Source organism: Coregonus clupeaformis, chromosome 5 (genome assembly GCF_020615455.1).
Source record: "Coregonus clupeaformis isolate EN_2021a chromosome 5, ASM2061545v1, whole genome shotgun sequence".
Lineage (NCBI taxonomy): Eukaryota > Metazoa > Chordata > Actinopteri > Salmoniformes > Salmonidae > Coregonus > Coregonus clupeaformis.
The window spans coordinates 21,028,797-21,042,364 of NC_059196.1; the positions used below are offsets into that span (position 1 = coordinate 21,028,797).

The window sequence follows — 13,568 nt, forward strand, 5'->3', positions numbered from 1 at the left end:
GAGCATCATAAATGTCCTTTATTGGTCATGCAAAGTGGTAGATGTCCATTTATAGTGTCTCTTTATGAATGACGAGAGACTGGAGACACAAGAGGTCTTTATCAGCATAAGTCTCTGCTCTTGGCTGCAGGCAAATATAGTTTTTGCGTTGTGTTGGTGTGCTGTCTAATTACTGATGCCGCCTGCACGCGTGCAAGCTCACATGCTGTGGTGAGTGATTTTGAAGGAGTCAGGCACAGGAGGGTAAATCACAGAAGGCGTTGGCCTTCTGGCGACGCACAGCGCGCTGGAGGTGGACGTGAGCAGCGTTCCATATCTCCTCCGCACGCCGAAACCAGTCATCCACCACAGGAGCTTCGGTCTGGCTCTGATGCCATGGTGCCAGAACCGGCTGATAACCTAAAACACATTGAAATGGCGATAGGTTAGTGGAGGAGTGGCGGAGAGAGTTCTGGGCATATTCGGCCCATGGCAAGAACACCGACCACTCCCCCGGCCGGTCCTGGCAGTAGGACCGCAGGAACCTACCCACGTCTTGATTCACCCGTTCCACCTGCCCATTAGACTCGGGGTGAAACCCAGAGGTCAGGCTGACCGAGAACCCCAGACGTTCCATGAACGCCTTCCAGACCCTGGATGTAAACTGGGGACCCTGGTTAGACACTAGGTCCTCTGGCACCCCGTAGTGCCGGAAGACGTGAGTAAACAGGGCCTCCGCAGTCTGCAGGGCCGTGGGGAGACCGGGCAGAGGAAAGAGGCGGCAGGCTTTAGAAAAGCGGTCCACAACGACCATGATGGTGGTGTTACCCTGAGAGAGGGGAAGATCAGTGAGAAAGTCAATACACAGATGGGACCATGGCCGTTGTGGAACTGGTAAGGGCTGTAACTTACCCACTGGGATGTGCCTAGGTGCCTTACTCTGGGTGCACACCGAGCAGGAGGAGACATACACCCTCACGTCCTTAGCCAAGGTAGGCCACTTTCCGGTCAGGCAGCACACTGTACGGCCAATACCTGGGTGACCAGAGGAGGGAGAAGTGTGGGCCCAATAGATCAGACGGTCACAGACAAGAGACGGCACGTACCGCAGCCCAGCTGGGCACTGAGGTAGAGATGGCTCTGTGCGTAACGCCCGCTCTATGTCCGCGTCCACCGCCCACACTACCGGCGCACATAATGCAGGAGGCCGGGAGTATGGGGGTGTTGTCTATGGCCTCTCCTCTGTGTCGTACAGCCGTGACAGTGCGTCTGCCTTCACGTTCTTCGTACCCGGCATGTAGGACAGTGTAAACCCTCTGCGGCCATGAAAAGGTGGGGTTGTGTAGTGCTAACCAGGGAAGACCCAACACAACAGGGAAATCGGGAGACTCAATAATAAAAAAGGTGACTTGCTCTCTATGGGTCTTTTGTGTAACCATCGTGGCTGGTGCTGTAACTTCCCTAACGAACCCTGACCCTAATAGTTGACTGTCAAGTGCTTTGATGGGCAGTGGAATGGATAGGGGAACCAATGGAATACCTAGACTATGAGCTAACGACCTGTCTATAAAGTTCCCAGCTGCACCTGAATCGACCAGCGACACTGGGAAACTACTGTGTAATCAGGGAAGGTGACGTGTATGCTGCAGTGCGCAGCAGAGGGCTCTGAACGAGTGTGGGTTTGCGCTACCTGGGGTGATGCGAGAGTGCCCTGCCTGCCGCCTCCAGACCCGGAAGAACCCTGGCGACAACGTGCAGCAGAATGTCCTCTCCTGCCACAAGAGTGACACTGGAGCTGTCGTCCTCTGTTCTCCCAGATCGCTGCACCACCCAGCGCCATTGGAACTGAATCCGGGTTGAGGGGGGGTGAAACGGGCAGGCCCCTTCCAGGACGTCCTCTTAAAACTAGCAGGTTGTCTAACCGGATGGCCATGTCCACCAGCTGGTCGAAAGTCAACATGGTATCCCGGCAGGCTAGCTCCCTTCGGACGTCCTCTCGCAGGCTGCACCGGAAGTTGTCGATGAGGGTCCGCTCGTTCCACCCGGAACCAGCCACTAGTGTACGAAACTCCAGGGCAAAGTCCTGAACGGTCCTCGTCCCCTGCCTCAGGTGGACCAGCCGCTCGCCTGCCTCTCTACCTTCGAGCGAACTCCCCGTAGTTGTCCAACGCATTTCCTCCTTCACTCCATACCGCGTTGGCCCACTCCAGGGCTTTCCCCGAAAGGCAGGAGACAAGGGCGGACACATTCTCCCGCTCCGATGGAGCCGGGCTGATGTTGGAGAAGTAGTGGTCCAGTTGTAGGAGGTATCCCTGGCAGCGGGCAGCTGTCCCGTCATAATTCCTCTGTCGGGATAGATGAATCCCTCTGGGTGCTGGGGTGTGGGTGGCTGGATCCGGTCGCTCAGCTGGTCCCAAAGGATCAGGTCCTCTCCTCTCCAGGCGTTGGACGACCTGGAGAACCCGATCCATCGCTTCTCCCAAGCTGGCTAGCATTGTAGAATGCTCCCGGACCCGCGCCACGACTCCAGGCATGTGCTCCTCTCCTGCAGACTCCATGTCTTGGTGTGTGATTCTGTGGTGAGTGATTTTGAAGGAGTCAGGCGCAGGGGGGTAAATCACAGAATAACAGGTTTATTCCGAAAACACAGCGGTACGCAGCAATGGGTCAAACACTCCAGTGCGTAAATCAGGCGTACTGGGAAACATCAAGGCACACGGGTGAAATATCCCGACGAACCAAAATGCAAGAGCTCCACCGAGCTAAACTAACCTCCACAATAAACAAACACACACAAAGACAAGGGGGCAGAGGGAACACTTATACAGGTACTGATGAGGGGATATGAATCAGGTCAAATAACAAGACAAAACAAATGGAATGATAAGATGAGGAGCGGCAGTGGCTAGAAGGCCGGTGACGAAGAACGCCGAAGCCTGCCCGAACAAGGAGAGGAGGCAGCTTCGGAGGAAGTCGTGACACATGCACACGCAGACGCACACACACACACACAAACTGAAAGTGACATCACTTTAGGAATACTAATGAAAAATAGGCTGAATGGAAAATGGGTAGAGTGAGAGAGAGAGGTTGTTTGTTTACTTACTTCAAATCAAATTGTATTCGTCACATACACAGTTTACAGCTTGTATAAAAGGTGCAGTGAAATGCTTGCGTACTAGCTCCCTCAACATTGCTGTACAATAATCACTATCAATAATTTTAAAAAGTATAATTTAAAAAAAACAAGTAGTGAGCCAGTTATAATTGTAATGGGTTAGCAGATAATAACAAAATTAGAACAATATTTACATGGCTCAAAGAGAAGGAATATAATATACAGTGGGGAAAAAAAGTATTTAGTCAGCCACCAATTGTGCAAGTTCTCCCACTTAAAAAGGTGAGAGAGGCCTGTAATTTTCATCATAGGTACACGTCAACTATGACAGACAAAATGAGAAAAGAAAATCCAGAAAATCACATTGTAGGATTTTTTATGAATTTATTTGCAAATTATGGTGGAAAATAAGTATTTGGTCAATAACAAAAGTTTCTCAATACTTTGTTATATACCCTTTGTTGGCAATGACACAGGTCAAACGTTTTCTGTAAGTCTTCACAAGGTTTTCACACACTGTTGCTGGTATTTTGGCCCTTTCCTCCATGCAGATCTCCTGTAGAGCAGTGATGTTTTGGGGCTGTCGCTGGGCAACACAGACTTTCAACTCCCTCCAAAGATTTTCTATGGGGTTGAGATCTGGAGACTGGCTAGGCCACTCCAGGACCTTGAAATGCTTCTTACGAAGCCACTCCTTCGTTGCCCGGGCGGTGTGTTTGAGATCATTGTCATGCTGAAAGACCCAGCCATGTTTCATCTTCAATGCCCTTGCTGATGGAAGGAGGTTTTCACTCAAAATCTCACGATACATGGCCCCATTCATTCTTTCCTTTACACGGATCAGTCGTCCTGGTCCCTTTGCAGAAAAACAGCCCCAAAGCATGATGTTTCCACCCCCATGCTTCACAGTAGGTATGGTGTTCTTTGGATGCAACTCAGCATTCTTTGTCCTCCAAACACGACGAGTTGAGTTTTTACCAAAAAGTTCTATTTTGGTTCCATCTGACCATATGACATTCTCCCAATCCTCTTCTGGATCATCCAAATGCACTCTAGCAAACTTCAGACGGGCCTGGACATGTACTGGCTTAAGCAGGGGGACACGTCTGGCACTGCAGCATTTGAGTCCCTGGCGGCGTAGTGTGTTACTGATGGTAGGCTTTGTTACTTTGGTCCCAGCTCTCTGCAGGTCATTCACTAGGTCCCCCCCGTGTGGTTCTGGGATTTTTGCTCACCGTTCTTGTGATCATTTTGAACCCACGGGGTGAGATCTTGCGTGGAGCCCCAGATCGAGGGAGATTATCAGTGGTCTTGTATGTCTTCAATTTCCTAATTATTGCTCCCACAGTTGATTTCTTCAAACCAAGCTGCTTACCTATTGCAGATTCAGTCTTCCCAGCCTGGTGCAGGTCTACAATTTTGTTTCTGGTGTCCTTTGACAGCTCTTTGGTCTTGGCCATAGTGGAGTTTGGAGTGTGACTGTTTGAGGTTGTGGACAGGTGTCTTTTATACTGATAACAAGTTCAAACAGGTGCCATTAATACAGGTAACGAGTGGAGGACAGAGGAGCCTCTTAAAGAAGAAGTTACAGGTCTGTGAGAGCCAGAAATCTTGCTTGTTTGTAGGTGACCAAATACTTATTTTCCACCATAATTTGCAAATAAATTCATAAAAAATCCTACAATGTGATTTTCTGGATTTTTTTTCCTCAATTTGTCTGTCATAGTTGACGTGTACCTATGATGAAAATTACAGGCCTCTCTCATCTTTTTAAGTGGGAGAACTTGCACAATTGGTGGCTGACTAAATACTTTTTTTCCCCACTGTATATTGTTTACAGGAAACTCATTCAACAATTCTAGATGAAGTTGTGTGGAAAAAGGACGGGGGGGCAAATATACTTCTCCCATGGGAAAATAAACTCAAAAGAGGTGATGATATTAATTAACAGTAATTTCGATCCAAATGTGCAAATTGCCCAAACAGATCCGCAAGGTAGATGGATGATTTTAAATATGTTATTGGACCATAAACAGATATGGCTCATTAACCTTTACGGACCAAATAATGATGATCCATAATTCTTTGACAATATACATAATAAATGATCAACCCTGCAAGCAATACAAGACTATTATTATGGTGGGAGATTATAATACTGTTTTAAATAGCTCAATGGACCGTAAAGGAAATCACACTACAAACTATCACCCTCATGCTCTTAAGGAAATCATGAATGTCATGGATACATTAGAACTAGTAGATATATGGAGGCTTACATGGCGGAGACTCAATCAAGCTAGTCGTCTTGACTTTTTTCTTATGTCATTCTCATCGGCACCAAAAGTTTAGAAAGTGTTGATAGGGGACAGAATGCGGTCGGACCATCATATAATTGGCATATACATTACTCTTACTGAACTTCCACGTGGGCTAGGATATTGGAAATTTAATCAAAGCCTATTGGATGATAACTTGTTTTTAACTAGGACAGAGGAATTTATAACTGATTTTTTCCAACATAACATAGGTACAGCAAATCCCCTTATTGTATGGGACACTTTTTAATGTGCCTTTAAAGGCCATGCAATTCAGTACTCATCTCGAAAACAAAAGCAATTTATTGTCGGACATTATTCATTTTAATCAGACAGGTTTTTTATATGGACGATACATTGGAGATAATACAAGGCAAGTACTGGAAACATTTTACATTTACATTTACGTCATTTAGCAGACGCTCTTATCCAGAGCGACTTACAAATTGGTGCATTCACCATATAGCCAGTGGGATAACCACTTTACAATATGTATTTATTTTTTAAAAACTTTTTTTTGGGGGGTGGGGTAAGGGGGGGTAGAAGGATTACTTTATCCTATCCCAGGTATTCCTTAAAGAGGTGGGGTTTCAAGTGTCTTCGGAAGGTGGTGAGTGACTCCGCTGTCCTGGCGTCGTGAGGGAGCTTGTTCCACCATTGGGGTGCCAGAGCAGCGAACAGTTTTGACTGGGCTGAGCGGGAACTGTGCTTCCGCAGAGGTAGGGGTGCCAGCAGGCCAGAGGTGGATGAACGCAATGCCCTCGTTTGGGTGTAGGGACTGATCAGAGCCTGAAGGTACGGATGTGCCGTTCCCCTCACAGCTCCGTAGGCAAGCACCATGGTCTTGTAGCAGATGCGAGCTTCAACTGGAAGCCAGTGGAGTGTGCGGAGGAGCGGGGTGACGTGTGAGAACTTGGGAAGGTTGAACACCAGACGGGCTGCGGCATTCTGGATGAGTTGTAGGGGTTTAATGGCACAGGCAGGGAGCCCAGCCAACAGCGAGTTGCAGTAATCCAGACGGGAGATGACAAGTGCCTGGATTAGGACCTGTGCCGCTTCCTGTGTAAGGCAGGGTCGTACTCTCCGAATGTTGTAGAGCATGAACCTACAGGATCGGGTCACCGCCTTGATGTTAGCGGAGAACGACAGGGTGTTGTCCAGGCTCACGCCAAGGCTCTTCGCACTCTGGGAGGAGGACACAACGGAGTTGTCAACCGTGATGGCGAGATCATGGAACGGGCAGTCCTTCCCCGGGAGGAAGAGCAGCTCCGTCTTGCCGAGGTTCAGCTTGAGGTGGTGATCTGTCATCCACACTGATATGTCTGCCAGACATAAAGAGATGCGATTCGCCACCTGGTTATCAGAAGGGGGAAAGGAGAAGATTAGTTGTGTGTTGTCTGCGTAGCAATGATAGGAGAGGCCATGTCAGGATATGACAGAGCCAAGTGACTTGGTGTATAGCGAGAATAGGAGAGGGCCTAGAACTGAGCCCTGGGGGACACCAGTGGTGAGAGCACGTGGTGCGGAGACAGATTCTCGCCACGCCACTTGGTAGGAGCGACCGGTCAGGTAGGACACAATCCAAGAGTGAGCCGCGCCGGAGATGCCCAGCTCAGAGAGGGTGGAGAGGAGGATCTGATGGTTCACGGTATCAAAGGCAGCAGACAGGTCTAGAAGGACAAGAGCAGAGGAGAGAGAGTTAGCTTTAGCAGTGCGGAGAGCCTCCGTGACACAGAGAAGAGCAGTCTCAGTTGAATGACCAGTCTTGAAACCTGACTGGTTAGGATCAAGAAGGTCATTCTGAGAGAGATAGCAGGAGAGTTGGCAAGAGACGGCACGCTCAAGAGTTTTGGAGAGAAAAGAAAGAAGGGATACTGGTCTGTAGTTGTTGACATCAGAGGGATCGAGTGTTGGTTTTTTGAGAAGGGGTGCAACTCTCGCTCTCTTGAAGACGGAAGGGACATAGCCAGCGGTCAAGGATGAGTTGATGAGCGAGGTGAGGTAAGGGAGAAGGTCACCGGAGATGGTCTGGAGAAGAGAGGAGGGGATAGGGTCAAGCGGGCAGGTTGTTGGGCGGCCGGCCGTCACAAGTCGCAAGATTTTATCTGGAGAGAGAGGGGAGAAAGAAGTCAAAGCATAGGGTAGGGCAGTGTGAGCAGGACCAGCAGTGTCATTTGACATAACAAACGAGGATCGGATGTCGTCAACCTTCTTTTCAAAATGGTTGACGAAGTCATCCACAGAGAGGGAGGAGGGGGGAGGGGGAGGAGGATTCAGCAGGGAGGAGAAGGTGGCAAAGAGCTTCCTAGGTTTAGAGGCAGATGCTTGGAATTTAGAGTGGTAGAAAGTGGCTTTAGCAGCAGAAACAGATGAAGAAAATGTAGAGAGGAGGGAGTGAAAAGATGCCAGGTCCACGGGTAGTCTAGTTTTCCTCCATTTCCGCTCGGCTGCCTGGAGGAGCCCTGTTCTGTGAGCTCGCAATGAGTCATCAAGCCACGGAGCAGGAGGGGGACCGAGCCGGCCGGGAGGATAGGGGACATAGAGAGTCAAAGGATGCAGAAAGGGACGAGAGGAGGGTTGAGGAGGCAGAATCAGGAGATTGGAGGGAGAAGGATTGAGCAGAGGGAAGAGATGATAGGATGGAAGAGGAGAGAGTAGCGGGAGAGAGTGAGGAGATAGACAGATGGGTCAGGGGACAAAGAGAGAATGTCCACTTGGGAGAGATGAGGATTCCTGTGCCACCACCCCGCTGACCAGATGCTCTCGGGGTATGCGAGAACACATGGTCAGACGAGGAGAGAGCAGTAGGAGTAGCAGTGTTTTCAGTGGTAATCCATGCTTCCGTCAGCGCCAAGAAGTCGAGGGACTGGAGGGTAGCATAGGCTGAGATTAACTCTGCCTTGTTGGCAGCAGAACGGCAGTTCCAGAGGCTGCCTGAGACCTGGAACTCCACGTGGGGGGTGCGTGCAGGGACCACCAGGTTAGAGAGGCAGCAGCCACGCGGTGTGAGGTGTTTGTATAGCCTGTGCGGAGAGGAGAGAACAGGGATAGACAGAGGCATAGTTGACAGGCTACAGAAAATGGCTACAATAATGCAAAGGAGATCGGAATGAAATGAACTAAACATCTGGGAAAGGAGAGAGCGGGGCCTCCCTCACTTACGTTTCACTGAAACACCCAAATATAACTCTCCCAACTTCCACCTCAGAAACTATAATTGTTGTATACAACAGCGGTTCAATGTTTTCTAGGAATAGACTCTAACTTAGTTTATTCAGCTAGCTAACTTGGTACAGTATTCTTCCGTGAAAATCGTCCAGGGCACCTAGTCATATGACGCCACAGCCAACTAGCATGCCGGACTCCAACAACACGGTTTAGCACCAATACTCGGCCACAACAAACCACCAGTGTGTCAACACGCCAAGCAGATCATTTGTGTCCGTGACTAACGTTGTGGGTTAGTCCCGACAGCTTGAGCGAGTCCGTCGTCAACTTATTCAGCCAGTTAGTTAGCTAGAATAGTTAGCATACTAGCTAGCCATTGCTTTCAGACAAAGAAGAAACCCCTCCTCCCACGGCACGAACACACAAAGAGAGCCAAGCTAACGTTAACTAGTCACCCATGTCCCGAATTCCCTTGAACGACTCTGGCTACCAGTATGTAAAAACAAAACACAAATGTAGGTTATAACTTACCCCTAGCAGCTACTGTTAGTGAGCCAAGTGCAAAGCTAGCCACTGAATTGACTCAGCCAGTTCGCGTCTGTTCGCTAGGTCGTTCCAGCTATTGTTTAGTAGCTATCCAGGTAGCAACAAGCTAGCTAAATTTCAAGCACAGTAGCCACTTACTACCTAATGTTAACGCTTCAGACAATGAGGTTAGAAAAACAGCTGAATGGTAGGCATTATTGTATGTAATTATTGTAGGCAGCTAGCTGGCGTAATTACAGGTACTCTCAGGCGTGAAACAACTATCCACAGTTGCTAATAGTTACCAGTAGCTACCCACTAGCTAGTCCAGGTAGTGGGTTAGCTAGCTTCGTGCTTCACCGGGCTCAGCCGAATACAATACTAACCTACAATAATTACATACAACAACCCACGATAACTACCTACAATACCTAACTACAATCTAAATACATAGTTTAAGCTTTACTCGACAAAGCCCAAACTATGTATATAAGCCATATAAGCCAAGCTTACCTCCCGCCAGAGAGAGACACAACCTCACCCGACGACGACTCAGTAAAAACAATAGAACAATAGAACACTATGACAAATCTGGGAAACCAGGCCTGATATTCATAGTAGACGTTGAAAAGGCATTTGATAAAGTACGCCTGGAATTTATATATAAATGCATGGAGCATTTCCATTTTGGAGAATCTCTTATAAAATGGGTTAAAATCATGTATAGTAACCTTAGGTGTAAAATAGTAAATAATGGCTATTTCTCAGAAAGTTTTAAACTGTCAAGAGGAGTAAAACAAGGTTGTCCACTATCGGCATATCTATTTATTATGGCCATCGAAATGTTAGCTATTGAAATCAGATCCAACAATAATATCAAGGGATTAGAAATCCAGGGCTTAAAAACAAAAGTGTCATTGTACACTGATGATTCATGTTTTCTTTTAAATCCACAACTTTAATCCCTCCACAGCCTCATAGAGGATCTAGATACATTTTCTAACCTCTCTGGATTACAACCAAATTATGATAAATGTAAAATATTACGTGTTGGATCACTAAAAAATACAATTTTTACATTACCATGGAGTTTACCACTAAAATGGTCTGATGGTGATGTGGATATACTCGGAATACATATCCCAAATGAAATAAATGATCTCACTCCAATACGTTTTAATAGAAAGTCAGCAAAAATAGATAAGATCTTGCTACCATGGAAAGGTAAATACCTGTCTATTTGTGGAAAAATCACCCTGATTTACTCTTTAGTATTATCCCAGTATACTTATTTGCTTATGGTCTTGCCTACGCCTAGCAAACCGTTTTTTAAATTATATGAGAAAAAAATATTCCATTTTATTTGGAACGGCAAGCCATACAAAATTAAACGGGCCTATTTATATAATGAATATGAATTAGGAGGAAATAAATTATTAAATATTAAAGCATTAGACATATCACTAAAAGCTTCAGTCATACAAAAGTTATAATTAAATCCGAACTGGTTCTCTAGCAAATTAGTAAGATTGTCTCACCCCATGTTCAATAATGGCCTTTTTCCCTTTATTCAGATTACAACCTCTAACTTTCAGTTATTTGAAATGAAAATCATCTCCCAAATATCACTATTTCATAAACAAGCCATTGAAAGTTGGTTGCAATTTCTATTTAATCCTCCAGAAACGACAGAACAAATAATGCAACAAATATTGTGGTTAAACTCAAATATACTAATTGATAAAAAGGCAGTATTCTTTGAAAAAAGGTAAAAAAAAAGAAGGTATAATCTTCATAAAAGATATCATAGGTAGGACTGGTGGAGTTATGTCGCACATGCAGCTAACAAAAACAAATGGAAATGTCTGCTCTACCCAAAATTACAACCAAATAATTGCAGCATTACCGCAAAAATGGAAGAGGGAAGTGGAAGGGGGAAAAAGTAAGGAACTTGTCTGTCGGCCTTGCATTAAAGAACATAATTGGTTAAAGAAAACTGTGATAAATAAAAAAGTATACCAGTTTCATTTAAGGACCAAAGGATTGACAGCCGTCCCATATAGATTTTTGACGTACCGATTCCATGGCATAGTGGTTATGAACTGATACACAAAACGACGCCGGATTCAAAACTTAGAATTTTTCAATTTAAATTAATATACAAAATTATTGCTACCAATGGAATGTTATTTATATGGGGGATACAATCTTCCCAGCTCTGCAGATTTTGCTGCGAAGAGACAGAATCATTAGATCATTTGTTTTGGTACTGTCCATTTGTAGCTTGTTTTTGGTCACTGGTCCAGGAATGGCTAAAGGATTGCAATATTTACCTGGAGCTAACCCTGCAGATAGCACTACTGGGTGATCTGAAAAGTCATAGTCAATCGATCAATAATATAATAATACTTTTAGCAAAAATGTTTATTTTCAATTTACAATCTGTAGAAACAATGAGAATAGAAGGGTTCAGAACTTTTGTGAAACATCACAGTACAGTTGAAAAATATATGGCAAATAGAAATCCAAAATGGATGGTGTTAAGAGATAGATGGGAGGTGTTGAAGGGAGCTGAAGGATGGGACTAATAACAACTAACAACAACTAATAACAGCAAGATAACTAATGTAGGGCATGCTGTGTCCATACTAAGTATATAGGTTATAGGTTGAGAGTTTTCGTGAAGGAGCACTTTAGTTGAGTTATGGCATATAGAAGCAAACTGGATGGACATCATGAAAATGATGTGAGACGTTGAGGGTAGAGGAAGTTCAGGAGTAAAAACAAACAAAATAGAATTATTGTAAAATTGACTGTGTCCATAAAATGTATATAGTATGTATAAGCTGGAAGTAGAGGCCTAAGCATTGTTGTTCACTAGTTTACTCCAATTAGGGAAGGGGTGGTGGGGTTGGAAAGTAATAAAGGGAAATATATATTTTTAAAGGATATGTATATATATATATGTATGTATATGTATTTATATGTATGTATGTGTATATGTATGTGTATGTGTATGTGTATGTATGTGTATATGTATGTGTATGTATGTATATATATTATTTGCGAGGGAAAAAAACATGGGGGATTGGAAGTGATGCAGACAATTACATTGATGGAAATTACAATCTATCTGCAATACCCCCCGAAAAAAAATAAGAAAAAGTAGTGGGCCTCCCGAGTGGCGCAGCAGTCTAAGGCACTGCATCGCAGTGCTTGAGGCGTCACTACAGACCCGGGTTTGATTTCAGGCTGTGTCACAACCAGCCGTGACTGGCAGTCCCATAGGGCGGCACACAATTGGCCCAGCGTCGTCCGGGTTAGGGGAGGGTTTGGCAAGAGGGGCTCTACTTGGCTCATCGTGCTCTAGCGACTCCTTGTGGCTGGTCGGGCACCTGCAGGCTGACTTCGGTCGTCAGTTGAACGGTGTTTCCTCCGACACATTGGTGCAGCTGGCTTCCGGGTTAAGCGGGCAGGTGTTAAGAAGCGTGGTTTGGCGGGTCATGTTTCGCAGGACGCATGATTCAACCTTTGCCTCTCCCGAGCCCGTTGGGGAGTTGCAGCGATGAGACAAGATCGAAATTGGGGAGAAAAAGTTTAACACTTGCGCACTACACACACACATACACAGCTTTGAGTACTGTTAAAGCTTCAGGCATTCTAGATTAGTATGATTATAAGAAAAATGTACTGGCTCTATGGATACAAAGAACAAATAGTTTTTCAACTTGTCCAACAATGTTATGAAAACTAACCATCTGTACTGTTCAGATAACTTTACACACATAGGCCTAAACACTGCCCCTCCCACACCCTCTCTCTCTCACTTACTCCCACTCCCACAAATATACTCTCTCACACACACACACAATTCTACACACCCCACTCTTGTATATGCAGCCTGCCTTTGAAGCATCTCTTTTAGTAGCTTATTCCATTTCAGTTCTTCATGTGCCATCTAAATGTGTGCATAGCCTAGTCATGTTAACATGACTAATCAAATCAAATCAAATGAAATTTTATTGGTCACATGCGCCGAATACAACAGGTGCAGACATTACAGTGAAAAAAATGTATATAGTATGTATAAGCTGGAAGTAGAGGCCTAAGCATTGTTGTTCACTAGTGGTTTGGCGGGTCATGTTTCGCAGGACGCATGATTCAACCTTTGCCTCTCCCGAGCCCGTTGGGGAGTTGCAGCGATGAGACAAGATCGAAATTGGGGAGAAAAAGTTTAACACTTGCGCACTACACACACACATACACAGCTTTGAGTACTGTTAAAGCTTCAGGCATTCTAGATTAGTATGATTATAAGAAAAATTTACTGGCTCTATGGATACAAAGAACAAATAGTTTTTCAACTTGTCCAACAATGTTATGAAAACTAACCATCTGTACTGTTCAGATAACTTTACACACATAGGCCTAAACACTGCCCCTCCCACACCCTCTCTCTC

General features: G+C 45.5%; 1 protein-coding gene across 1 annotated transcript in view; it reads left to right on the plus strand.

Moving 5' to 3' along the window:
• LOC121564682 (delta and Notch-like epidermal growth factor-related receptor) overlaps positions 1-13,568 on the plus strand; it is an 82,537-nt gene that overhangs the window by 32,364 nt on the left and 36,605 nt on the right. The gene's annotated exons all lie outside the window — the stretch shown is intronic.